A 25,729-nucleotide genomic window follows, 5' to 3' on the forward strand; every position below is an offset into this window, starting at 1 on the left:
TGTTCTGATGTATTATAACATTATTGAAGATGATCTCATAGGTCAAATTTTACTTTAAAAAACCCCAAACAAAATGTGACTTCAGCATTAAAGCCTCCAGAACTGTCCGGGAGTCAATATTTACCAGCAGTACTTCATTCAATTTTTTTTTTGCATTCTCTTCCAGAGTTCAGTCCCATTCCCATATTGAACTTGACTGAGCAGTTTGAAGGTCTGTACTGTGTTGGTAGCAGTACATCCTGAATCTTGCTGCTCTTTCTCACAAAGAGCCCTTGGTCAAGACTCTGGGGTGAATATTATAGAATCCATGTGGTTTCAAAGCATTCCTACAATTGGACGACTTGGGGCCAAAGCAGGCCTTAGAGGTGGTTTTGTTCTATTTCGGGGTCTTAAGGGAAGAGTTGGTGCACAGTGTGTGTTATTCAGAATACTGCCACTACAGAGGTTCTCAGCCATAGGCTATTAAAGAAAAACATTAATTCATGTTTCTTCCAGTGTCTTAGCCAAGCAAGAAATACCACTGGAGATGCCATCTTACTGACATTCAGGGAGGGTAGTATTCAGTCTCCTGTCAAATACATTGGAATAATTAGTTTACCCACAGTATTATGTTAGAGATTCAAGACATTTATTAATTTAGAGAGAAAAGCCAACTCATCCAAAATGGTCGCTTTTGCTCAAACATGAATCAGCCTTTTCTAACAATTCCTTTCTCCAAACTGTCATCAGAACGTACATGTCTCTTAATGAGTGTCAGAATACAAAGAGACAATATGCTCTAGATTTGCCAGAAAGTTCGCAAACATTAATGTCTTAAAACATTTACAGATTGATGGGGCTGTTTGTTTTTGCTTTTCACATTTGGTTGATCTGTTGGAAATTTTAAAAACATAAAGCAAACTGAAATGAACCAAACATTTTTCGATTTCTGCAGAACAGCACACATTTATCATAATTCCCCACCCCACAAAGTAACCATGTTAGTCTGTGGCAACAAAACCAACACAGAGTTTTGTGGCACTTTTATGACTAATAAACTTTATTTGGTAATGAGCTCTTAAGGTCGTGGCCCACTTCTTCAGATGCAAGGACACAATGCTCAAACCATAGACATATATGCACATTGATTCTGGTTATGGGGATGAGACAGAATGAAATGAGATATAAAAAATGGCAATGTAATTAATAACACTGCTCATAAACATTCAAGGCACTGGTGCTATAAACATCCTATATTATATGCACATGGAGGTGACACAGAATGAAATGAGATATAGAAAACACTAATTGTGTTATTAACATTGGTCATGGACTTTAAACAAACTTGAAACGAGCAGTTATGCAAACTAACTATCCTTTGAAGTATTAAATCCATGGTTTCTAGCAGAAAATCTGAAACGTACGAGGGAACAGGTTACTCTTTAAATTGCCACAGGACTCTTCTTTCTGTTTACCAGGTAGTTAAATAACAGCATTTGCTTAATCACTGAACAGGTCACTTGCTTACAATATAGCTGATTGCATAGCTCAGGTATTCCTGGCTGGATAGCTCAGTGGTTTGGTTGGAAGTTTGACTCTTCACTGTGCTTCCTGGGAGTAAAGCCAGCCTGTGTGGCCTTCAGCAAACTGCAAAGTCCCAGGGCACCCCAGAAGAGCTGAATATTCTCTACCTAGAAATTTCTGAAAAGGGTTGCCATAAGTTAGAATTGACATGATTGTTATTATTGTAGGTCAGTTATTGTAGCACCAGAGGTTGAGTGTTTTTGGTTTCATTGCTACCCAGGAGAAGAGCCAGTCTGTGTGACCCAGGGCGCGATATGCAGTCGCACAGCACAACCAGATGGAAGGACTGGTAAATCTCTTGGGAGTACTCAAAACCCAGATGAGAAAGAATCATCCTAAGTAAGAAAACTTCACAGCACATAATTATTGTTAACTGATAATGCAGTTTAATTGACACTTTGTCATTGGACTTCTCTATCCTCTTGATTATTTTTTCCTGGCTGGTTTAATTCTAGGTTCAGATTTACGATTTCAAAAGTTATATCTGAAAAACAGTACTCGGGAACAATACAACCAAAGTTAAGTGTTATTATTTCAGTAAGAGAGATCTGAACATGTACTAAACTCCTCCATTCAACTCCTTCATCCAATAGTTCTCAAATGAGTCTCAGGTTTCCATAGAGTTTGTCACCCTTGTTTTAAGAGAAAGTGAAATAAAAGCTTATTAGGTTGCTTAATTTTTCCTAGCTGGCAGAAATATTTTGTGTAATATCCTATTGGTGTAGTTTTCAGTATCCTTTAGCACTTTCCGGTAGCGGTTTCATAGGTGGTATGGGGGTATTTTAATGACTTTTAAAACAGATGGTGTTAGATAGTTCTCCTGTACAAAAGATGAGAATAAAATAACGCCTTAGAAGACATCAATGACAAATGCATAACTCATTATGATTCCGCATCAGGAGATGATTAATGAGTACTCTTTATAGAAAGACTTTTACTCAGAATACCCAGTTGGATTCCAGGCTGTAGATGAGGGGAAACTTTATTTGGTTTTGATTTTTATAAGAACTTGCCAACCAGTATACAGTTCCTAGATCAATATTCAAACTGAAACACAGTTATCCTTTAGGATTTGCACTTGCACAGTTATGGCTAAAGAATGAACAAAAATTTGCATATATTAATGAAAGTATACACAAAAACATTACATAATAATAAACTGCTTATCAAAAAGAAACAATGACATACAACAATAGGAATGCAGAGAATAATAATCGTGTGCCATCAACTCAATTCCGACTTTTTATCATCCCTTCTTGCCATCCTTTCATCATCCTTTCTAACATCTTTATAGCCATCTGTTTTAATTTATCCTACTAGTTATATCTGCTTGTATTATTTAATTCTTATTGTGTTTTAATATTTTGTTCCTTCTCTTGGTGTTGTTAGCCACCCAGAGTGGCCTGGCTGCTAGATGGTGCGGGGTATAAATCAAATCAAATCAAATCAAATCAATCAATCAATCAATCAATAAAGACAACCCTTTTCAGGGTTTTCCAAACAGACAATACCCGAGTGGTTTATCATTCCCTTCTTCCAGAACTGTGTGATGTCAAGTCAGTTCTTACTTATGGCAACCCATTTCAAGGTTTTCTAGGTAGCGAATACTCAGAAGTGAGTTTATATTCACTTATAATCACTATAATCGGTTTATAATCCCCTTCTTCTGGGGATATTCTGGGGCTGTCTAGCTTGCCCAAGGCCACACAGGCTGGCTCTCCTCCCTGGAGGCACAGCGGGGAATTGAACTTCTAACCTCTGGCTCTGCAGTCAGATGCCTATCCCACTGAGCTATCCAGACACACCACTTCTATAGTGAGACTATATTGTTTCCTGGTAAGATGTGCCATATGCTGCATATTAGCTTTGTAAATAATTTGGGCAAACCTTTTAATGGAGGTTAGGAGAAGGAATTCTTTCTTCCTTCTGGAGACACAGTGGGCAACCAAATGCCAACCTCTGGCTCTCCAGCCAGATACTGTAGAGAAATGCACATTAGATTGCATACTAAATTTTGTATTTTGTTATGGGACAAATACAGGTTTTCCTCACCCAGACAGTATGTTGAATGTACTTTCTACAGAAATGATAGTATTAATCATCAACCTTCTACCCTAGTGGTTCCCAACCTTGGGTCCCCAGATGTTCTTGGACTGCAACTCCCAGAAATCCTGGCCAGCACAGCTAGTGGTGAAGGCTTTGGGAAGTTTTAGTCCAATGTTGCAGACCACTGTTCTACGCTGGTTTCAACAGGACTTAATTAAAAGGGTTGGGTCAGACACAGTAGCTAACATATCAGTTGAACTAGTGTTTCTACCCCACATTCCTCTGCTAAAGCTGTGTTTGAACAATCAGAATACAACTAAACAAGTGTTTCACTCCTCATGACCAATCACAAAACAAAGTGTGATAATTTGTAACCTAAAAGAGTTCAAAATTGTTCTTGTGATAACAATCTTGTCCCCCTTTTTGCCCCAGTTGCTCGTCATCATCCCTGCCAAAGGGGGAGAATAAGGATGTTGATGCTTCCATGCTGAGCCGTTTTCGTAATAAAATAGAGACATCTTGTCTCTTGCCATCTTGTCTCTTCTCTGGCAGGGGTGTCTCTTCCTTTAATCCACAAAATTGCTATAAATTCTTGCTCAAACCTAAGCAAAACAAGAGCTGGAAATTAAATTTAATGGTCCAGCTGTCCACCAACTGGAGGAATAAAATAAGAAGTGTTAATGAGCTCAATAAAAAATAATGATGTCTGCTTGGAAAAGTGAAATATTAAAATCTCGGGGGGGGGGAATCCATCAAAATATCAATGGGATTTGAACTCATTTAACTTTCCCCCTGAGATTATTTTGCTGTTCACTACTTTTTAAAAATCACACTTTCCTGAAACTTCTTGTCCTCAGGACTTGAACTTAAAGATGGATATCTGTCTGTTTAATTTGTGCTTTATTCAGTACTGTTATGGGGGGAAATATTTTCTCATTAGAAAAACTCAGCACCTTGGTAGTGGAATTCTAATTTGCATGATTCAGGTCTGCTTAAATTGGTTTTAAAAGGTATTGTAAATACGAGCTTAAATAATACTTCTCTTCAGTTTTGTGGTTCATATGCGTTCTGAATGAGGCATAAATTTCACACAAACAATATGACTGGGGAAAAACAACCAAGAGCCTTGTTCCATCTTAAAGGCTAGCAGGTGTTATAAGCAATTCTAGATGCCAGCTTGCTTCTTCAGATGGCCTAAAGTCAATGAAAGGTTATGTGAAATAGAACTTAATAGTCTTTAAGTACTCTTTGCTGTTTCTGCTGCAACAGACTAACATGGCTATTGTCTTGGAAATATGATGTGGGAATCTTTACTTTCATTACTGCAAATCTAGGCAAACATTGGGTTCACCCACACATTCTATTTGCTCTTGCTTCAGAAGGGGCTCAGCTGCACATCAGTCTGGATTAGTTTAACAGAAATCAAAGCCTTCCACCTCCTTACCATTTCAGGCTTATTTTCCCTCACTTTTTGCAGACCTAGTCCTTCTGGATCTGTCTGTTTCTTTGTGTTGAGCAAACCTTGTTGGGGCATGTACAATTAAAATTCCTCTCCCATTGACTGTGATGTCAGCTGTGGGGGGTTTTCTGCTTCACAGGGAGCAGGGCTACCTCCAGCTGTTTCTCTTCACAGTTGGGGAATGAAGTTCTCCCCAACACGGCAGCCTCTCACGCTCAACTTCATGTCTGGCAGGATCAATATAACACACTGTTTTATCCTGCAAGAAAAAAAAAACAGCTAACAGTCGTTCCTTCTATGATACCCATCCCCATAGGGTAAAAGAATCACATTTTTCATGCTGTATAGTAATTAAACATCTTGTGTACTATTGAGTAGGATATTCTCCTACCCCCTCACTGTGTGCATTGAAATATGGCATCAAAGCAATAAAAAAAGGTAATGTTAAGCATGGATGGGCCTCATCCCCCACCTTCAGACTCTGCAGATTTTTCTCCCTGTTAGGAGGAAACTATCACCCTCTACTTCACAAAATGGAAGCTTCCAAATTAAGAGCCGCTGACAAATACTGGGCTATGATGAATTGAGATGGGGAGGAGAGGGAAGCAGAGAGGAAGACAAAAGTGGAAACAGCTCTAATTACATATGACACAAAACAGCATGCAAAATCCATTGTACAGAAGTATAAATTTAAAACATTATATCAGTTGTGTGTTATTTCACACAATTAGGCCACTGGTAATATCGCTTTTTAAGACACACAAAGGAAGTTTATGCAGGCTTTATGTTATCAAATATCAATAGCTATTTTTCAGGCTTATAAAATGAAAAAGTCTAAATTGGACAAAATAGGCATGAACTGGAAGGTCCATGTGTATGCATAGCTTGGAACCATGGGGGGGGGGAGAGAAAAACTAATCACAGGAACTTTGTGGAGCAGAGGCAATAATTGTGTGGGAATCTGTCTCAGAAAGCACATGTCCTCCAAGTCCCATTACATCCAACCAAAATAGCAGCAGCAGTAACAGCAACAACAACAAGTCCAACAACAACATGCTGTCAAATGAATTCTGACTTACGGCAATGCTCTTCAAGGTTTTCTAGGTATAAAAGACTCAGAAGTGGTTTACTGTTCCCTTCTTCTGGGGGTGCTCTGAGACTGAACTGTTTGTCTGAGGCCACACAGGCTGGCTATTATTCCTCGGAGGAACAGGAGTGAATCAGATTCCTGACCTCTGGCTCCACTGCCAGGTTTCCAGCACACTGAGCTATCTGTCACAGAAAGCGTATGTCCTCCAAGGCCAATTCCATTCAAACCTGCAAAACTTCTAACACTTGCTATTTATACTTAAAACAGGCTAGGTCACCCAACATGAAGTGAATACTGTACAGTAGCTAGCAGTGCTCCACTCCAAAGGGTGTAGGGAAAATAAATTTGTGCGACGTGCATCTACAGTTGATTTGTCCATATCCATCCTTTAAATAGCAAGGAGGTAGCCTTTTTTATGAGGGGAGCACTGGTGTTCAGAGAGTATATAACCACATGTGTGTGTTTCCTGGACTGCTACCTAGCTCTGCAAGCACTTACAGTATGTGTGCATGTTTTAGGCCAAGGCTGAAGTAAAAGAATATCCTGATTTACACCCCCAATTACGTAAGAATAACTAGTTTTCACTTCCAATAACAGTTTGAATTTTAAGTTTCCTCTGACCAGTTTTACAGAGAAAACACACACACACACACACACACACACACACACACAGAGAGAGAGAGAGAGAGAGAGAGAGAGAGAGAGAGAGAGAGAGAGGTAAAATTATTTTGGAACACTTGCTTTCTTGCTTACAAGAATGCTTCCTGGATAGGAAGTGTTTAAAAAACGAAGATAGAAATTGATTAATAATAGCTGCTAGCCTTTTATTCAACACTTCATTGTCAAGTTTGCAGAAAAAGAATGCTGTGTTTTCATTAGTATGGGGAGGGAGGCTCTCTTTCTTTCTTTTGGAACCATTCACTTTTGGAACCATTGTAAGAGAACTGGCGATTCATAACTTCTTATTACGGTATAACTGGTGTTTAGAAACAAAAAGATTCACATAAACAGTTATGAGGACGGCCAGAAGGGGAACTACTGAAATGCAGTATATATAATAGCAACAAATTAGCTCCAGGCTTCGCAGCTAACCTATAGGCCAACGCAGGGTGACGGGGGCACCTTATCCCACAGTAACTGGTTGGGAAGTTCTCCCTGTAAGGAACTCATCTTGCTTGTAGAATGTAATAGGCTCACATTTCAAGGGATAGTTGAAAGACATCAAAATAATCAGAGCATATCAGCACAGCAAGACAAACACGTGTACTTTCAGAATTTAAAAAACATAATAAAAATAACTACAGGGAAAATGATTAGGAAGGCTATTATTGCTCATATAAAAGGACTGAAATATGATCACACCAGATGTTGGAGAAGATTGCTTTCTTTTCTTTTCTTTTCTTTTCTTTTCTTTTCTTTTCTTTCTTTCTTTCTTTCTTTCTTTCTTTCTTTCTTTCTTTCTTTCTTTCTTTCTTTCTTTCTTTCTTTCTTTCTTTCTTTCTTTCTTTCTTTCTTTCTTTCTTTTTGGACTAAAACTCAAAAAAATTCCATCCAATAGGACCACTATCTAATAGGGCTGAGGAATTCTGCAGAAAATCAACTTTTTCAAGATCTCTCATTGACTCTGTCAGAGCTCATGAGTTTGGTTAGTGCTCAAAAAACTACTTTTCAGATGCAGCGTCGCTCTCAGCATCACCCATGTTCTCTGGAAATTCAGAGTTACTTTGCCCCCAAAAACAAATGTTTTCAAGTTCTGAGTTGGATCAATTGCATACGAAGTGAAAGGGCACTGTAGACCTTGGGCATCAAACACCACAATTTTCAGAGGAAATGTGAATCTCAACAAAAATAACGTAGAAATGAGAGAATACATATTTTGAAATGCTTGATTCATACATTGGGATAAAATCCAAGCGTCTTGTTTTTCGCAGCAGGAACCTGTCAAATGTATTAATTATTCATTAGGTAAGAAAGGAAGAAAGAGAAAGTCCTCAAAAAGTGATATGGACAGTTCTATTTGTCAATACAGGAATCCCACTGAGGCAATCTTCCACAAATGCACACTCTGTTGTGTTTCACTCCTTAAAGCACAGTCTACTTTATTTCCTTAAAGCATAGTCCTCTTTCTTACACTCATAAAGTCTCCTAGGGGGGAAAATAGACAACAAAGAGGTATATTAAGTAATGTTTACATGCTTAACATAGAAAATTCACTCATCACCTCCTGCTGAGTAGAATCAACCTTGCAAACAGCTAAGCTTCTCACATTTACCCGTGACTGACCCAGGAGTTGTAAAGCTCCCTTTTATTTTCATGATCTCACACTTGTTTTCCAGAGCATGTGAGGTACGTAATCCTTACCATCCATCATTTTCTTCAAACGGTGATGTAGTTTATGAGTGTGAGTTTTGCATATCCTCCATCATCCAGGATGAAGATTCTGTAAACATATAATTGAAGCTGATGCTATCCATGATTAAAATACAGCTGAATACATACAAAATTATGGGGTTCAATCACACCTTTTTCATCAACAGCCAACAAATGTTTTCATATTGCTGTAATTCCAGGCTGCTTGCTTGGGCATGAACAATGGATGGCACAATCCATGGGGTAATATCATCAGACTGCAGCTAAGGGCAGGGTAGTTACAAAGGGCTAATGCAGATAAACGTGTATCTGTGGAGTTTTAAAAGGTAGCTCCTAGCTTTCTGTATTGACAGTTGTTTGTTGTTTAGTCGTTTAGTCGTGTCCAACTCTTCGTGACCCCATGGACCAGAGCATGCTAGGCCCTCCTGTCTTCCACTGCTTCCCGGAGTTGGGTCAAATTCATGTTGGTCGCTTCGATGACACTGTTCAACCATCTCATCCTCTGTCGTCCCCTTCTCCTGCCTTCACTGCCCTGGTTGGACAGTGTCATCAAAGCTGCCAACATGAATTTAACTCAACTCCGGGAAGCAGTGGAAGACAGGAGGGCCTGGCGTGCTCTGGTCCATGGGGTCACGAAGAGTCGTACATGACTTACCAACTAAACAACAAGAACAGCAACAGCAATCAAGTTTTATTTAAACTTATTGACATGGGGATTAAGTAAAGGTAAAGGTTCCCCTTGACATCACCTTGCCAACAAATGTCCGAATAGTCAAAGTTATGGTTTTTTTCTGTAGTGATGTACAGAAGTGAGAGCTGGACTATAAAGAAAGCTAACCACCAAAGAATTGATGCATTTGAATTATGGTGCTGGAGGATGCTCTTGAGAGTCCCCTGGAATGCAAGGAAAACAAACTTATCCATTCTAAAAGAAATCAAGCCTGAGTGCTCACTGGAAGGACAGATCCTGAAGCTGAGGCTCCAATACTTTGGCCATCTCATGAGAAGACTCTCTGGAAAAGACACTGATGTTAGGAGAGTATGAAGGCAGGAGGAGAAGGGGATGACAGAGGATGAGACGGTCGGACAGTGTCATTGAAGCAACCAACATGAATCTGACCCAACTCCGGGAGGCAGTGGAAGACAGGAGGGCCTGGCATGCTCTGGTCCATGGGGTCACGAAGAGTCGGACATGACTAAACGACAACAACAAAAAGTTTCCCCTTGACATTTAGTCCAGTCATGTCTTACTCTAGGGCGTGGTGCTCATCCCCGTTTCCAAGCCATAGAGCCAGCATTTGTCCGAAGACAGTTTCTGTGGTCACATGGCCAGCACGACTAGACATGAAACGCTGTTATCTTCCCACCGAGGTGGTACCTATTTATCTACTTGCATTTGCATGCGTTTGAACTACAAGGCTGGCAAGAGACATGGGGATTAGTGAGATGTTAAACAGAAGTGGTGACAAAGAATCCCCTTGAAATATTCCTCTTTTAATGCTAACTTCCCCAATTTCTTCACCATGGGCCATTAAGACAGTTTTCCATGTTTTTCTTGAGGAATTTCTGAATATTTTTACTAATCCCAAAAAATTTTAGGTGATAATCTACAGTAGTTTTATGGCAATGAGTCAAATGACTTTTTATAATCTACCCAAGCCATGTTAAGATTTGTTTTTCCTCTTTTTGCATTATTTATTATCATTTTATAAATAAGCACCTGATCTTTTGTGTCTCTTGACTTTTTAAAGTTTCAACTTTCTGTTCAGTTGGGTATAGGGAGTTTTCAATTAAATAAGTATATATTGATCTCGCAAGTATTCCTGTGAAGAGCTTGAACATTGTTGAAAGGCATGTAATTGGCTGATAATTACTGGATTCATTACCCTTTTGATGATCTTTTATTATCAGAAATGTGTAGTCTGTTGTCTTCAGTAGTAGAATTTTGAAGTAAGTGATTAAATTACACTGCTATGCATTGATGGATACTTGTTAAATGCTTTAACCAAAAATGATACAATTTATCTGGACCAGGTGCACTCCGATTTTTCACAGCCTTTATTTGTCTCTTAATAATTTCAGTTGTTATTGCAATATCATTCATATGTTTTCCTTTAGTTTATTTACAAATGTCTTTAATCCATGAGGTGTTTTTGTTATGTCTGATTGGGCTTTCCCACATTTCATTTCAAAATTTTAGAGCATCATCTTTACATGGGCCTAATTTATTTTGCTCTACATTTTCTCTTATTGATTTATAGAATAATCATTGGTTATTTTGAAATTTCATCTTTTTCTCTATATTGTTTCGAACATCCATTTCTTTGCAATAGTTGTTACCTGTTATTTTAATTCTTCTGTAATTTCAACAAAAGTTGATAATATATTTTCTAGATCATATATTTTGCATAGTCTGGCTTTTAATGTTTCATTTCTAAGTTTTGAATCAAGTGTTTTAAGTTGCTAATGTCTGCATGTAATTTGTTTATTTCTCTTTCCAGCTGAATTTTCTATTTTGGAGTACCAGGAGTTTTCTGTGTTTTTTTTTTGTTGTTGTTGTTGTTGTTTGGCAGCTTGTAACCAAGTTCCATGGTTATTATAGTTGCTGTGCTATGCACAAGCTACAGTAGTTTGTTTCCTTTAGTGTGTTGGTTGGGATTGTTCTAATTACTACATTTGCATCATTCAGTAGATCTTTTACTTTTACTTTATAATTGGTGCAAAATGTCTTTTTTTTCTGTATTTTGGCTAATATGGGTTATTATTTTTCCCTCAGTGATGTCTGCCATTCTGTCAATTCATCATTTCTGTTCTGTTCCGTAAGTTGTTCCTCTATTGATACATTTTCTTCCACTATTACGTCTAACTTTAGACTCCATTTGTCTTCCTTCCACACTATGGTCATTGTTGGTTGATTTTTCTTTTGCCACCTTTTCTAGTTCTTGCAATTCCAGTTCTGAAAACACTTTATTCTGAATGAAAAACCATCTCTGGCCCATTAATCGTTGTTCAATTATGTCACTATTCGAGTGTTTCCTTCTCCAAATTTCCATAATTCTTTTTTGAAAACCACAGGCTGTTGGGTTTACCTCATAATAACATTTCAATGATTTCTCAGTTTTCGTCAGGAGTCCAAGTTTTGTGTTTACGTTGTTCCAGTAGCTTTGAAGCAACCTGTCATGGTTCCTCAGCTTGGCCTGCTGAGTCCTGTAGCACATTAGTCACCAGGTGTCCAGAGGCTATAGCATTTGAAGTGAACCTTGTTGACCTAGGAATGTGATATGGATTTCTGTTTATTTCCTCTCATCATAATTGATAGTTGGTGGACACAGTTGGTCTGACTTCTCATCTGGCTTGGGAGACCTTTCAGCTAGTGACACTACTGCCATCATAGCTCTCAATATCTCTGAAGCATGCAAGTATCTCCACCTCAACAAGGCCTGTGTCCATGCAGGGGATGATGATGATGAGGATGATTATCATTATCATCTAAAGAATTCAAGAATGTAACACAGAGGAGGTGGAGGCTGGTGACAGCATATCATGAGCAGTGGCATTTTACTCATGCTGGAAATTTTGCACTGTGTCAGAAGGATGTTTGGGGTTGGATGTGAAGAGCACATTGGATGAATTTGCCCAGGATTCTCTATGTGTGTATGTGTGTTTCCATGCATATTACAGAGCTTATGTTTGCAGGTTGCAGACAAAAACATTCCTCCCCCCATTCAAGGAATCAAAAGTGCAATCCTAATTTTTAAAGTACTGTTATTTTAATATACACATACACCCTGTGTTGCAGTGCTGTCACTTACAGGATTTATGCTAACATACTATGTCGTTTTGCCTTCACCCACAAAAAAAGAATTATCGTGGTCAGTCTTAGAAGCAGTGTGTATAAACCGATGAAGAATGCACACATCCACCCTATATATATATATATGTATTTAGTCAGCCGTAGACATTTCCCCCTTACTGATGAATACTGAATAAATGAGCTTTCAAAGAAGTGGTAATTAGCGTAGGGGAATTCAATTGTTTAACAACGCTTAAGAATTCAAAAGAGTTTATGATCCATGCAGTTATGCAGCCTCCTTTCATATAGAAATGACAAAGTTGGGGTCATTATTCTTATTCCCCAATATGCTGGCTACATCAGCTAAAACAACAACTTCCTTCATTTTATTTTTATTTTTTTCAACTGTCTTCTCATTCCTCATGTTTGTTTCCTATAGCAACAGAAAGAATGCATGAGGGTGTCATAATAATCCTCCATTAAATCTGTAGTATTTAAATTTTAATGCCATAATTCAGCAGCTGACAAAAGCCCATTGAGCAGGACTAAGAAGAGGAAAAGAGCCTGTCCCATTTTCTCAGCGGTGATGCTATAGCAACACAGAATGAATGTGGGGTCAGGGAACAAGCTGTCTCCTAGCTTTGTTTGCACTTCCTGACTAAAAGTAGAACCAAATAATATAAATTTTACCAAAATAAATGGTTATTTTGAGGTGTTCACTTTGCAAACCTTCTTGCATTAAAAACAGAGAGAAACAGGCCAAAGGAGCAGCCACAGAATAAACAGCTTGACTAAGTGTTTCAGGCAGGGTCATCAGATTGTTTTAGAGTCTTACTGTTTTCCTTTTGTGTGTCCCCCCCCCCAACTTTACCACAAAAATGGGGCATCATAATTTTCATCTCTAAATCAATGTTTTAAAAGAATTAGGGGAGGCCAGAGAGAGAGAGAGAAGCTTCAGAGCATAATTGTGAATACCCCAGTGTCTCATGTTCATAAACATGACATATAGAATTTGATTTTAGTTGAGTAAATAATTTTTTTGATTGATCGATTTGTTAATGTGCCTGAAATACAATACAGAAATTTGACTTGAGAGCTATCTATATCAGTGGTTCTTAACCTTTGTTACTCAGATGATTTTGAACTGCAACTCCCAGAAACCCCAGTCAGGACAGCTGGTGGTGAAGGCTTCTGGGAGTTGCAGTCCAAAACTCCTGAGTAACCCAAGGTTAAGAACCAGTGATCTATATTCTCCAACTCAAATTTAGAGGAATTCAACTTGTATCTAGTTCTCTCAATGACATCAGCAAGAGTTGATGCTTAGCTTTAAACCCTTCCTGTTGATGATATTTTTTGTTATGTTGAATAATAATATACTTTCAAGAAATATCTTACATAATCAGGTAATTGTTAAACACAGAAACTATGATGATTTGAAAATATTTCATTCCTGTTATCTAGTTATCCTCATCAGAAGATGCAATTTTAATGACACAGTAATGCTAATAGGACCAAACTCACTGAAAGCTCTTGTTGCACTGTTAGTTAGCTCATGTTCTCCTGTTGATTATACTACAACATTAAATCTGTTCCTGGGAAACTCCTGCTAATCTGATCTCCCAAATTTGGCATATACATATCACAGACTTTGCAGCCAGATGCAGTGCTATCTGGAAATGCAGCTGTCCTGTGTTCTAGGTCCTAAGTATAACTGATTGGAAGTGAAGCTCTCCTCCTGAGCTTCACTAGGCAACATTTAAGACCTGACTTTGTCCACTGCTGTTTTCTCTACAATCAACATGTGAGGTCTCGAAGTTGTGCTCCAAAAATAGATCAATCAGTGCACTTCACTTCCTGGCGCCATTGCTCCAAGGGTTCCTGATGGAGGGGGAAAGGAAGCTGCTAGTGTGGAAATGCTTGAGTCATTACTTGTGTGTGTGTGTGTGTGTGTGTGTGTATTTTATCAGAAAGGTGAAGAAGAGACTAATTGGGAAATATTTGCTTTCCCTTAAGGGTCATGTCACCCTCTTGACTTGATGATTAGATGCTAAGGATGTTACACTAGGCACACCTACTGGGACATGAAAGCAGTGGGTCTCACACAGGGTAGCTATCTATGGTCTGTTTGGGGGAATTTCTGGTCCAAGTAAAGTTTAAAATTAAACGAGATGGGCGAACACCAGTATACTCAAAACTGCCCATCACCCTCTAGCCCAGGTGACTGAGCTGAGATCTCCTGGTGAAAGCAAGTCACTAGCTCACAGTTTCCACTGCTGCAATGAGATGTATTTCATTTCTTATGAACCTGTGATATTTATTGCTTAATTTACATCTCTACCTAATACATGAATGTTATATGCAAATATCCACTTTCTTGCCTTGGACGGGGGTGGGTGGGATGATCCAGAAGTAAATCAACATACATGTGACCGTACATCCTGCCCCTTGCATTTTGTTTGTTTGTTTTTATTGTCTGTAATTTTCTGGGAGCAAACTTTCTGAAAGGAAAACAATTTTTCATTATTCCCTGTGTAGCTAACTAAAAGGGAATGAGAACTTTCACCATAATTTTTCAGCTCTAAAGTTCTGCAGCACTGTACATATCTTTATTAGGATGCTGCTGTCATCACATATGGATTGCCTTGCTTTTTTAAAATTTTGGATTGTGCAGGAAAACAAGGAAAGAAGGGCTGTGGAAAGGCATTTTCCTCCCTCACGGTGTTATACTGATAAAATTAATTCTTTATGAGCTGTGGGGAAATCAAGTTCTACTAGAAAATAAACACACACTGATTTTTTTTGCAACCATTGCTTGCATGAATTAATGACCATAACATTGCTCTTTAAAATGAGGCCATGCCCCCCATTTGGCCTGGAATTCCACAGTTACATTTGAATGACATTGTCTGGAACTCCTTCAATGGGCCAGATGGTGAACCATTAGTTCTTGGCATTTGATACTTTATCCCCAGGTGATGGTCACATAACCCTACTTTGAATTGAAGCATTGTTGAGAAGCAGCAGGCACTATGACTTGGATGTTGGTCTTGCTTTTGTGAGCAGAAAATAAGAAGCACTGGAAGCAAGTTGTGCAGAGCCAAATGTAGGGCCAAAATAGATGTTACAGAGTCAACAAATCAGAGTTGGAAGAGATCCTCTGAAGTCATGTAGTCCAACCTTCTGCTAACGTACGAATCCACAGCTAAAGCATCCCTGACCAATGGCCATCTGGCCTCTCTTTTTTTTAACCTTCCAATTAAAGGAAATCTATCATCTTCTATCACAGAGGACGAGATGGTTGGACAGTGTCATTGAAGCGACCAACATGAATTTGACCCAACTCCGGGAGGCAGTGGAAGACAGGAGGGCCTGGCGTGCTCTGGTCCATGGGGTCACGAAGAGTTGGACACGATTAAACAACTAAACAACAATAACAACATCATCTTCTGAGGTAATCTGTTCCACTGCAGAGCAGCTCATATCATCAGCTCTCACCAAGGACATCTGCAGAAACAATGAGAATGGGGAGGGAATTATATTAATACCTATGAATTGTTGATCTGACTATAGTTTTTACCTACGTACATTTACAGAAATACCAAGTTTAGCATTCCAGGGAGGCACAAGCATAGACAACTGCTGCTCTTTAAAAATTTCCAAATGTGTATATGGAACCTTCTTTCTTGTCATTTAAATGTATTGGGTCTGTTAAACCAGGGTTCCCCAACTTTGGACCCAAATGTTGGATTAAAACTCCCAGAAGCCTTCACTACTAGTTGTACTGGCCAGGATTTCTGGGAACTACAAATTTGGGAATGACCCATAGAAGCCACACCATTTTACACCTCCCTCCCCATTTATTTTAACAAAAAAAGTTTCAGGAGGATGCTATAGCAACACAATCTGATTGAAGAGAAATAGGGGAGGGGCAAGATGATATATTGCTGATTAACCATTTCTCCTTCAGACATTTTTCCCAACCCCTGAAGAAGACAAAGCAGCTTGGAGGTGGGAGATGATTTTGAATGGGGAAATGTCTGGAGAGGAAAGGACTGAAAAGAAATATCTTTATGTGGTTGCATCACTTCTATTTTGCATGGTGCACATTTCCTCATGACCTTAAATATGAGAAGGAGACTAATAAGGTTTGAAAAACATGTTTCAATCACAGTATACGCTGGAAAAAATGGTTACACAGTTTCTACAAAATCTATACACAGGCATCCTTGCTTCATTGAATATAATCTGTCTTCCTAGTTTTACTCCATCACTCTACTTAGGTATGAGATAGATAGGATAGTATTTATTATTTTCTGATGTTTCTCTTTTATATCCTGCAACCCTCTACCTACAGTTGTTTTGGATATGGAACTATTTTCCTTTTTGTAAACATTATTCTCTAATTTTCTTGCTTTCCCTTTTTGTTTTAAATAAAAAAGGAGAATTGCAGTATTGAGTTTCCAGTCCTTGCCTCAGATAAGCTACTGAACTGATAATACTGATGTCCGTGGAAGCTGGTGGCAGTCTAATGTAGTTTTAAATGGCAGTTCCTGGAACACACATTGCTTAGCAGGCTGAAGGGACATTGGCTCTGGAAAGATCCCAGGCAGGACTTGTAGCCTCTTCCCCACCTGCTCATTCAGGAGTGCTCCCACTCAGAGAAAGTGAGGGACAGCATGGCAGAGTGGTTATAGGAAAGAGTCTATAGTGACAGATGCCTTTTCCTGATCTTAGATCTGCCAAATGTATCGGGCTACTGTAGCTCTGATCATCCCAATGGCTATGCTGGTTTGGAATATAGGGAATCACAGTGTAACATAACTTTAGGGCATAAGGTTGAGAAAGGCTGTATTAAGAGGGTTTTTTTAAAAAAAAATGCACAAGAAACTCTTTAAAGTTTTCAGCCAGGGTGTCATTTCAAGGCACCAGTGAACTGGAAGCAGTGTACAGGGCAGGGATACTAATTCATCGTAAAGCATTATTTTATAGCCTTTGCTGATCCTTACCCGTTTCCTTCAGAAATAAACATGACATGAGGCTCTGTGGTGAATGTGGTGAGTGTAACTCAGTGATTTGAGATGTTTTGCTAGAACTCCATAATGCCATTCTCCAGCTTCGTAGTCATCATCACTGCCTTTCCACTTACTTTCACCACCATCTGCCAGCTCCATTGCCATGAAAATCTCTAACTGGTCCCACGCCCAACTCATTTGTCCCAGCTTACAGTGCTGGGAATTGGGGTTTGTTGACTGGCCACCCACTCTCATTCCAATTCAGCTAAATTCTGTCTGCATCCTTTTATGTTGAGAAAATCTATGTGGCAAAATATGAGCAAGCTGAGTGAAGCTGCCAACAATCCACCAATGTCTGTTCCTGGGGTGGCCCATGAGTCCAGGGCCGAGCAGTATTTTCTTTAGGTTGGCCTAACCAAGTATCAGATTTAATAAGTGTTCTCATGTTCTGTCCAAACTTTGTGTGTTTCTCCTTTTATAGAGACATATGGAATAATTACTCCTTAAATTGTAATAGAGACAAGAACGTCTGTTCTAAGTCAGATGCTTGTAGTCTAAGATTTCTCCTTTTTTTAAGTGATTTTTTTTTGAGATGCAAAAAAAGAGAGAGAGAGAGAGAAGAGGTGAGCCATTCGCAAGAACTGGACTCAGCTGCTTCATCGCTGTCTAATTCCAAGTCTGATTTGGAAGATGGGCTAAAAGAGGTTTTGATATTTTTAGCTAGAGAATATGCAAACCACAGAAAGTATGTAAACTCAATGAGCATATTTGCCCATCCTTTTCAAAGGAATTCTCTTCACTACAGTAAAAAAAAACCATATATATTGCCCACAGAAAACTGGCAGCCTGGCAGACCAGTATCACAGCAAAAGTCCCTGGAATGTTCCCAACAGCTTTGCATGCTAAGAGGTATTTATAAATAGTATTAAATATTTTCAGGGCTAAATATGTGTGGTGTGTGTGTTGCACTTTCCTAAAAAGCTTACATCCAATGCACGTCACCCCCTCAACACATGCGAACTAGCCCCTTGTAGTTGCCAGTCCCAAGTGCTTTAAAATGGCAACTGCCTAACAAAAACCTTTTTCTGTAAAAAGAATTGCTAGCTTTGCAGAGTCTGCTTTTGACTCTTGTCCTATAATGTTGGCAATCAGTTGCTCGCAAAGGGCCTGAAACAACAACAAACAATGTAGGACTACAGAGGTATGAGAAAACACATAAATCACACATTGTAAGCAGCATCAGTATATACATAGGCAGGGTCATCATTTGAAAAAAAAAGTGTTCAGGTAAGTGCGGTATGGTTCTCATGCCATATTATTTGCATCCCTCACCCACCCATCCCCACCCCCTGTTACTTATGCTATGTTATGCTCTAGTGACATCTCTGATTGGCTCCACTGCTTCTCAGTCAGGTACTGGGAAGCAATCATTGGAGCAGTGAGAAATTTTGAAGCACAGGTGATCATCATATCTTGTCACCATAACCACACCCCAAAGAGAGTCCAAAAATTCAGGTAATTGTGCTGACCCATGTTAATAAATCCAGTCCCCCTCATTTTTATTTCTGTGAGAAGCCAGTATTTCGTAAAGCTTATGGATTTAAATTTCTTAGGTAAGATCAAGCCACCTCAGAATTGCATCAACTGTTCACTGTATTTTCATGAATCATTTTGTATGTGCTGTATTAGAAAATGTGATAACTGTGATCTTCTTGCATGTAATGCTTGCTCTGTGTGTATTGGTGCATGCACACATGTACTTAGTCTCAGTCTCATGAAGGAGCAAAGATCCCTCAAGTGTGCTGAAACAGCCAGAATCTTGGCAAGGGTATGGATTCTTCATATCTCCCCTCTCAGAAAGGTTCACTGTAATATGTTTCTGCCAGAAAAAGTTATCCCATCAGCTACTGTGAGGATTCCTAAGCTTAGAGAAAACGGAAAGTTGGGAAGGTTGGTGATGATGATGATGACGATGACGACGACGACGACGACGACAACAACAACAACAACAACAACAACAACAACAACAACAACAACAACAACGAACTCTAAAACTTTGATTCTGTAAACCTGGCTCCACAACACTTTAGATTTATTTATTTATTTAGATTTATACACTGCAGGACATCAGCCTACACTATTCCTTACAATATTCAGACAGGCATCATCACAGCCGACTTGCATGTGTAAGTGATCCTATGCAACAAGTAGGCTTTCTCTCAAGTGGATTTTCAAGGAAGAAGAGACCTGCCACCTGCATATTCACTGGGTCCATTGTGATAAATGTGAAGTCACTGTGTTGTTCTCTCGTTTTCCTTCTAAAATTCCTCTTAAAGTCTTGGTTTCCAAACTGGGCGATGGCTCCTTCCTAAGCAGAACACAAAGAAATTGCATGTCAGGGGCATAAGACTATGAGATTTTTATTTTTATTATTTCAAAATACAAATTGGACTTTTCATGTAAAAGATAGTTGGATGATGATTACAAAATGGGGTGTGATCCCATCAAGTTTCTTTTAGGTGTTTCCATAAAGCATTTTGTAGGTAATGAGAATTCTCACAAGTCAGACTTATTATTAGCATATATGTATCTTTGTCAGACACGTGCACGATGCAACATGTTAAAAATTTTAGACATAGGAATGAATTATAGGAGTGTTCCCATGACACAGTATGGGAAACAGTTCTCGATTTGTTGATTTACGGCATTAGAATAACAAATCTTATTACCGTGTCCTTTCTGCCAAAATTAACAAGACACAGAATCTAGATGTTGTTATAGTTGGAATCACTGTTCCTTTTCCCACCCAGTTCTCTTTTTATTCCCATATATCTTACAAATTCAGCTACTCAGGGTTCCACTTGAAAGACTTCTGCTGGTGGTACGTGCAGAGGCCACCGCGCTGGATTAGCCATGATCTCAGCCCAGCTAGGTATTCCGCTTGAGTGCAAACATTGTTTTTCATTTCGATTGGCCTTTTCCAACCTGGCACCATCCAGATATGGGGGACTATGACTCCCATACATCTCCAGACAGCTATGGGGAAGGCTGACTTGGAGACTGCTGTAATTTGGTGAGTGCATTAGTCCACTCTAGGGGTATAACTCCTGACTTGATTCATCCTCACAAGGTAAATAGGATTTTTTTTAAAAAAATGTCCCCTACAATGTGAACTGCCCCTTTGGGGGTTGAGGTCTTGGAGAAAAACAGGGTATTTTCATGAATCATTTTGTATGTGCTGTATTAAAAATGTGATAACTGTGATCTTCTTGCATGTAGTGCTTGCTCTGTGTGTATTGGTGCATACACACATGTACTTAGTCTCAGTCTCATGAAGGAGCAGAGATCCCTCAAGTGTGCTGAAACAGCCAGAATCTTGGCAAGGGTATGGATTCTTCATATCTCCCCTCTCAGAAAGGTACATAGAAGTGCAATAAGTAAATAAGTCAGCCAGCCAGCCAGCCAGTCAGTCAGTATGTACAAGAGAGGACCAGTGGTATAGTAATAAATTCAGTTGTGTAGCTGCTCATCATTGGCAGCCTGGCAGTAACCACAACCACACAGCACAAGGACTTATGAAAAGCCTGTCCACACAGCTCTTGCAGATCCATTTTTGCAATGGCTTTCCATCATCACTTCAAACCATATGTATGCTGCTGGGTAGTCCCTGCCATGTGAAGGAATGAGGTGGTTGTACCAGGAAGAGCATTGCAGAGTTTTGATTTCTAGAAAATTTCCTTTTGGTACACAGTAGAAATGCAGAGATCCACACTGGAGAATAGCTACAGGTTTGCCAGAATCCACTTCTTTCTCATTAACTGGCACCAAAATAACTCACTCTGAGGCATTTGTAGGAGAAAGAATTTAGAACATTTCTTTCCTTACAGTTGCTTGAAATTACATACTTGTGAATACTGCTTTCTTTATAGCACACATACTTAGCAATCAACCAAAGAGACCAACAGCAAACAAACAACTGCCAGCAATAGACTAAAGAGAGGGAACAGAGAGATGGGGCTCTCTTTGAAATCAAAGGCTGGAAGGAACAATAAGTTAGTGCTGGATAGTCTAATCTCCCCAGCCCAGAAAAGCCCCTCCCAGTCACACAAACCACAGACAGCATATGAGGTTGCAAACAAAACTCCAACAGAGAAGATGCGTGGAAGCTGCAGTGCGATGTTGCCAGACTGAACACTGAAACCTCAAGCTGACTTGCCATCTTTCAAGATTTCTGGAGGATGCTGTCAGTGATGAAGATTGACATGCCTACCTAGTTGCTTTTACACATGGAAAGAGATGAGGAAAAAAAGACCCTGACTAACCCAGGCGAACCATCACAGAATACTGTAGTCAACCATACATATGAATGCAATCAGTTGAGTGTTGTTGAAAGCATGGCTTTTGGGAATGGGAGATCCCCCCCCCCAATGAAACAATTTTATCAACGCTAGATTTACTACTTCCAACCAAACAGTCCCCAGTTCCACTGCACAAATGGCAGAAGAACTGTGATAATAATGCCTCTTCGTTAGTAAAATGGAAGGGTAGCTGGAAGGCTTTAGACTCACTTAAAATAATCCCCAGTGAATCATGAAATAATATACTCTTTAATTGTTTGAGGGAAGAGGTCAAAAAGTGAAACAGCAGTAGTTTCAGCCTTCAACTGATAGGCTTTTAAATCTCTGCTCAGGTTATCCACAGAGATCTCTGACTGAGAATGCCTTGTGTGATGTAAATATTTCATAACAACAGTAAGAGGCCAAGAATGATCTTATCCCATGCTTTTTGAAATGGTGCATTGCTTTTTTTCCCCCCACATAAGACTTTTGCCACTGGTAGCAAATGCCCAACTACTAAGTTTGCTAAATCAAACATTCAAGCACAAAACAGTTCTCAATGACTTTGTATCTGAGGTCTTCACTAGATGAGATACTGATTCTGCATCTACCAGCTGAACCCTTTTGAGGAAAAGGTTGTCTGGCTAGCTGGTAAATTTGAAATAGCATCGCTTTGTTTCTTGGGCCCACAGCACTGAAATTTGTGTGGCTTTAAAGGATAAGGCTTTATGAGGGACCTTTGCCTTAACCTATGATCTAATAACCAAGACACAATGGCCAGAGTCTGCTGGAGCAGGACTCCATCACATACCCGGTCATGCACCTGATTGCGCAACTGAGATACATCCTGGCATCTCATCTATTAGCCACAATAAGTTATGGAATCCTTATGTGAACATTAATAGGCTTCTGTCCATTTATAGTTTGCCTGGATTGGCTGACATCAGTTTTAGAAAGTATAGTCACAATAATCTGTGACATGCAAGGGATCGAAACCCACACATGTTGCAAATTCTCAAAAGGCATCCCCTCCAAACGTTAGATAATCACGCTTCAGTTGCCGTTAAAAAAAAATGCAATACCTGAATTTAATCTTCAGCTTTACTGCTATAAAGACTGTCATGTCATTCTATGCCTTTACTCTAAGCCAGCCGAAGGATCAGTGTGCTTTGGACCCAGACAACAGATAGGTCTCTGAATTACAGACAGCCATTTTGTCTCCAGAATTGGACAGCAGCCATTAATTATATATCCTAATACCATCTTGGTGGTCCTAATTAAAATATTGAGGAATTTTGATTTTTATTTCTACTCATGGACCACATGACTACATCTTTTTAAAAAAATTCTAAAGAATTGTACATTAAAGGGTCTTTTAAATCTAGGAAGATTGAAAAACTCTATTCTAAATGACTTTACCATAACATTTTCCATAATAGTATTTATAGATCGAACTGACGGGTGCCTTTGAGAGGCTTAGCTGGAAGGTGGCCTGGAACTAAAAAATACTGGTAGGATGGAAAAGGACAGCAAGAATAGCCATGGGACAGTAGAGTGGTCCTGGCTGCCAAATGTGTGGTATATAAATCAAATAAATAAATAAAATTAATAGTGTTTACATTTAGCATGAGGATTCACGTCATATGGCTAGTACTTCATTTACTTATCAACACTTTGCAATTTTAAAAATCACTATGGTTTGCGATACAAGTATAGAGCTGCAAGAGGAATCACGTCCATCATTGCTGGTCATCCAATTGAGGTGCCCTGTGTGCAAGCTGGAAATTGCTAGTTGCCAAGAATAGAAAATTATTTTTCATTAAAAATGGGCAGATAAGGCCTTTGTGTTAGGCCTGGTCCATGGCTAAAATCCTGTTGTTTTAACTTACACTATGTAAGGCTCTGGACATCATTGTCTAGGGTGATTTTTTTAAAATGAAAAACTTCTGATTCCCCCAAAGATCTCCAGGCTTTCTTGGGATCCCATTCATCATGGGAAAACCCTGGTGGAATCATGGGATGATGCTGGTCCCATAAATGATCACTGATGAGATTATTTGACACTGAGGGTTTTTTTGGAAATCAAAGACTTCCCCCCAATCTCATGGCCCCCAACAGCTTCCCTAATGAAGAAAAGCATCCAAAGGGACCTTTGGGATATGTGGCAAAATTATTTAGTTAGTGAAAAATGGTCACCAATGATGATGCCATAAATTGTGCAACAGGATTTCAGTGTATATATTGGAGATTCCACATGAGGTGCATTCTGTTTAAATACACTGCTTCATGCATAAGCTGTTCACCACACATTTCAGTTTTCCTATTTATGCTAATAAAAACCTTTATTTTGTCAAGCCACTTAAAAGTCTGCTTCAAGCTTCAGTGGAACCGTTCATTCGTTTAGTTGTTTAGTTGTGTCTGACTCTTTGTGACCCCATGGACCAGTTTTCATTTTGTTGTTTTAAGTCATTAGGTTGTGTCCGACTCTTCGTGACCCCATGGACCAGAGAACGCCAGGCCCTCCTATCTTCCACTGCCTCCTGACTTGCCATAGTTTGCTGTGGTCCACACAGTCAAAGGCTTTTGCATAGTCAATGAAGCAGAAGTAGATGTTTTTCTAGAACTCTCTGGCTTTCTCTATAATCCAGTGCATGTTAGCAATTTGGTCTCTAGTTCCTCTGCCCCTTCGAAATCCAGCTTGTACTTCTGGGAGTTCTCGGTCTACATCAGTGGAATACTTAGAATCTATCAAACGCATGGGAGTCAGAAAGGCTGTTAGCTTTCACTAAAATGTGTGCGTGTGCGTGCATACATGTATCTTTTCCTTAAGAAAATGGGTGTGTGTCTTTCAGTATTCATGCACATGTGTGTTTATATTTTGTGAAGGGAATGTGAAGAACCTAAAAGGTGACAAAAATAGCAGATAGGCTGAAAGTTTCTGAGCTCAGCTTTCCAGAGGCCAATACCAGGTTAATACATTGCCCCCTTATCATTCTGATCCCCTGTGGTGATGCTTTTCTGGCTCTGAAAATGTTTATATGCCATACTACATAACCTTGAAATGTATTTGACTCCTGTCCAGTTAATATGTAAGATTAATTAGTACCTAGCCATTTCATTGAAGCAGATTCAAGCCAGGCTTCACCTGCCCCTCGCCCCCTTTATTTTCATATTCATGTTTTATGCCTCTCCTCATTGCCTTGGATCAAAACATGCCTTCATGCTGAGACATTTCTATAAGGAAGTGGTATGACGACAATGAGGAGGGAGATCATTCTGTGGTCCCAGGTCTAAAAGCGCTTCAGGAGCTGCCAGTTTTAGCCCTCTGCAGTTTCAACATGCTGAAGAGACCAGAATGGATGAGTGGTGCCCAAAGTCAGGCATAATTCATATTTTCCCAACAACATTCCTGTACTGATTAGAGGGTAATCTGACAAGCAGGTTTTGCCAATTAAAACTTCCATTGAAATGACTGTAAGTGTTTTCCTTGGCAAAATCTGGTCATTCTCTGCACAGTTTTCACTGAACAAGGGTTAATTTGAGTCACTGTAAAAAGCTCTACTCTCCTAGGAGAGATATCTCTAATTTTTGATATCTCAGATCATTCCATTTCACAGGTCCTGTCCCAAAGTCAAAGAATACAATGGATAAGATCCATGGATTTAAACCACAAAGAGCTTAACATTTTTTTTCAATGAGAAATTGACAACAACATTTTAATAGAGGGGCACACTGTTAAAAGAGGGACTTCTGTCATCACTGTCAAAGAAATACTTGAGAAAACAAATATTCTCCTGCAATGCCTATATCCAATATGAAATACTTAACCATGTATAATATTTTATTTCATCCTTGAGTGACTGCACCATTGTCAATAGAAATACATGTTAAGCATCTGTTTTCATTTGATGCAGAGTGTCCAGAGTGAAACATTGCAGGTGCCGCCTTTGAAAACGCCCAGTGTGCCACCTGCTCCTGTGCCACCATGGCATCATGCCTGCACTGCTTTACAGACCAACACCCTGAATTCACCAATCTTTCTTGATATCAGAAGCTAAA

At 39.3% G+C, this 25,729-nt stretch overlaps 1 long non-coding RNA gene across 1 annotated transcript; it reads right to left on the reverse strand.

Moving 5' to 3' along the window:
• Window positions 1-2,568: 2,568 nt before the first annotated feature.
• Window positions 2,569-25,729, reverse strand: LOC140707310 (uncharacterized). Its single transcript, XR_012087258.2, has 3 exons — window positions 5,541-25,729; window positions 5,054-5,327; window positions 2,569-4,211 (listed from the first exon to the last, which is right to left on the reverse strand). It is a non-coding gene; the product is annotated as an uncharacterized LOC140707310 (long non-coding RNA).

The sequence above is a fragment of the Pogona vitticeps genome, chromosome 1 (assembly GCF_051106095.1).
Source record: "Pogona vitticeps strain Pit_001003342236 chromosome 1, PviZW2.1, whole genome shotgun sequence".
In the NCBI taxonomy this organism is placed as follows: Eukaryota; Metazoa; Chordata; class Lepidosauria; order Squamata; family Agamidae; genus Pogona; species Pogona vitticeps.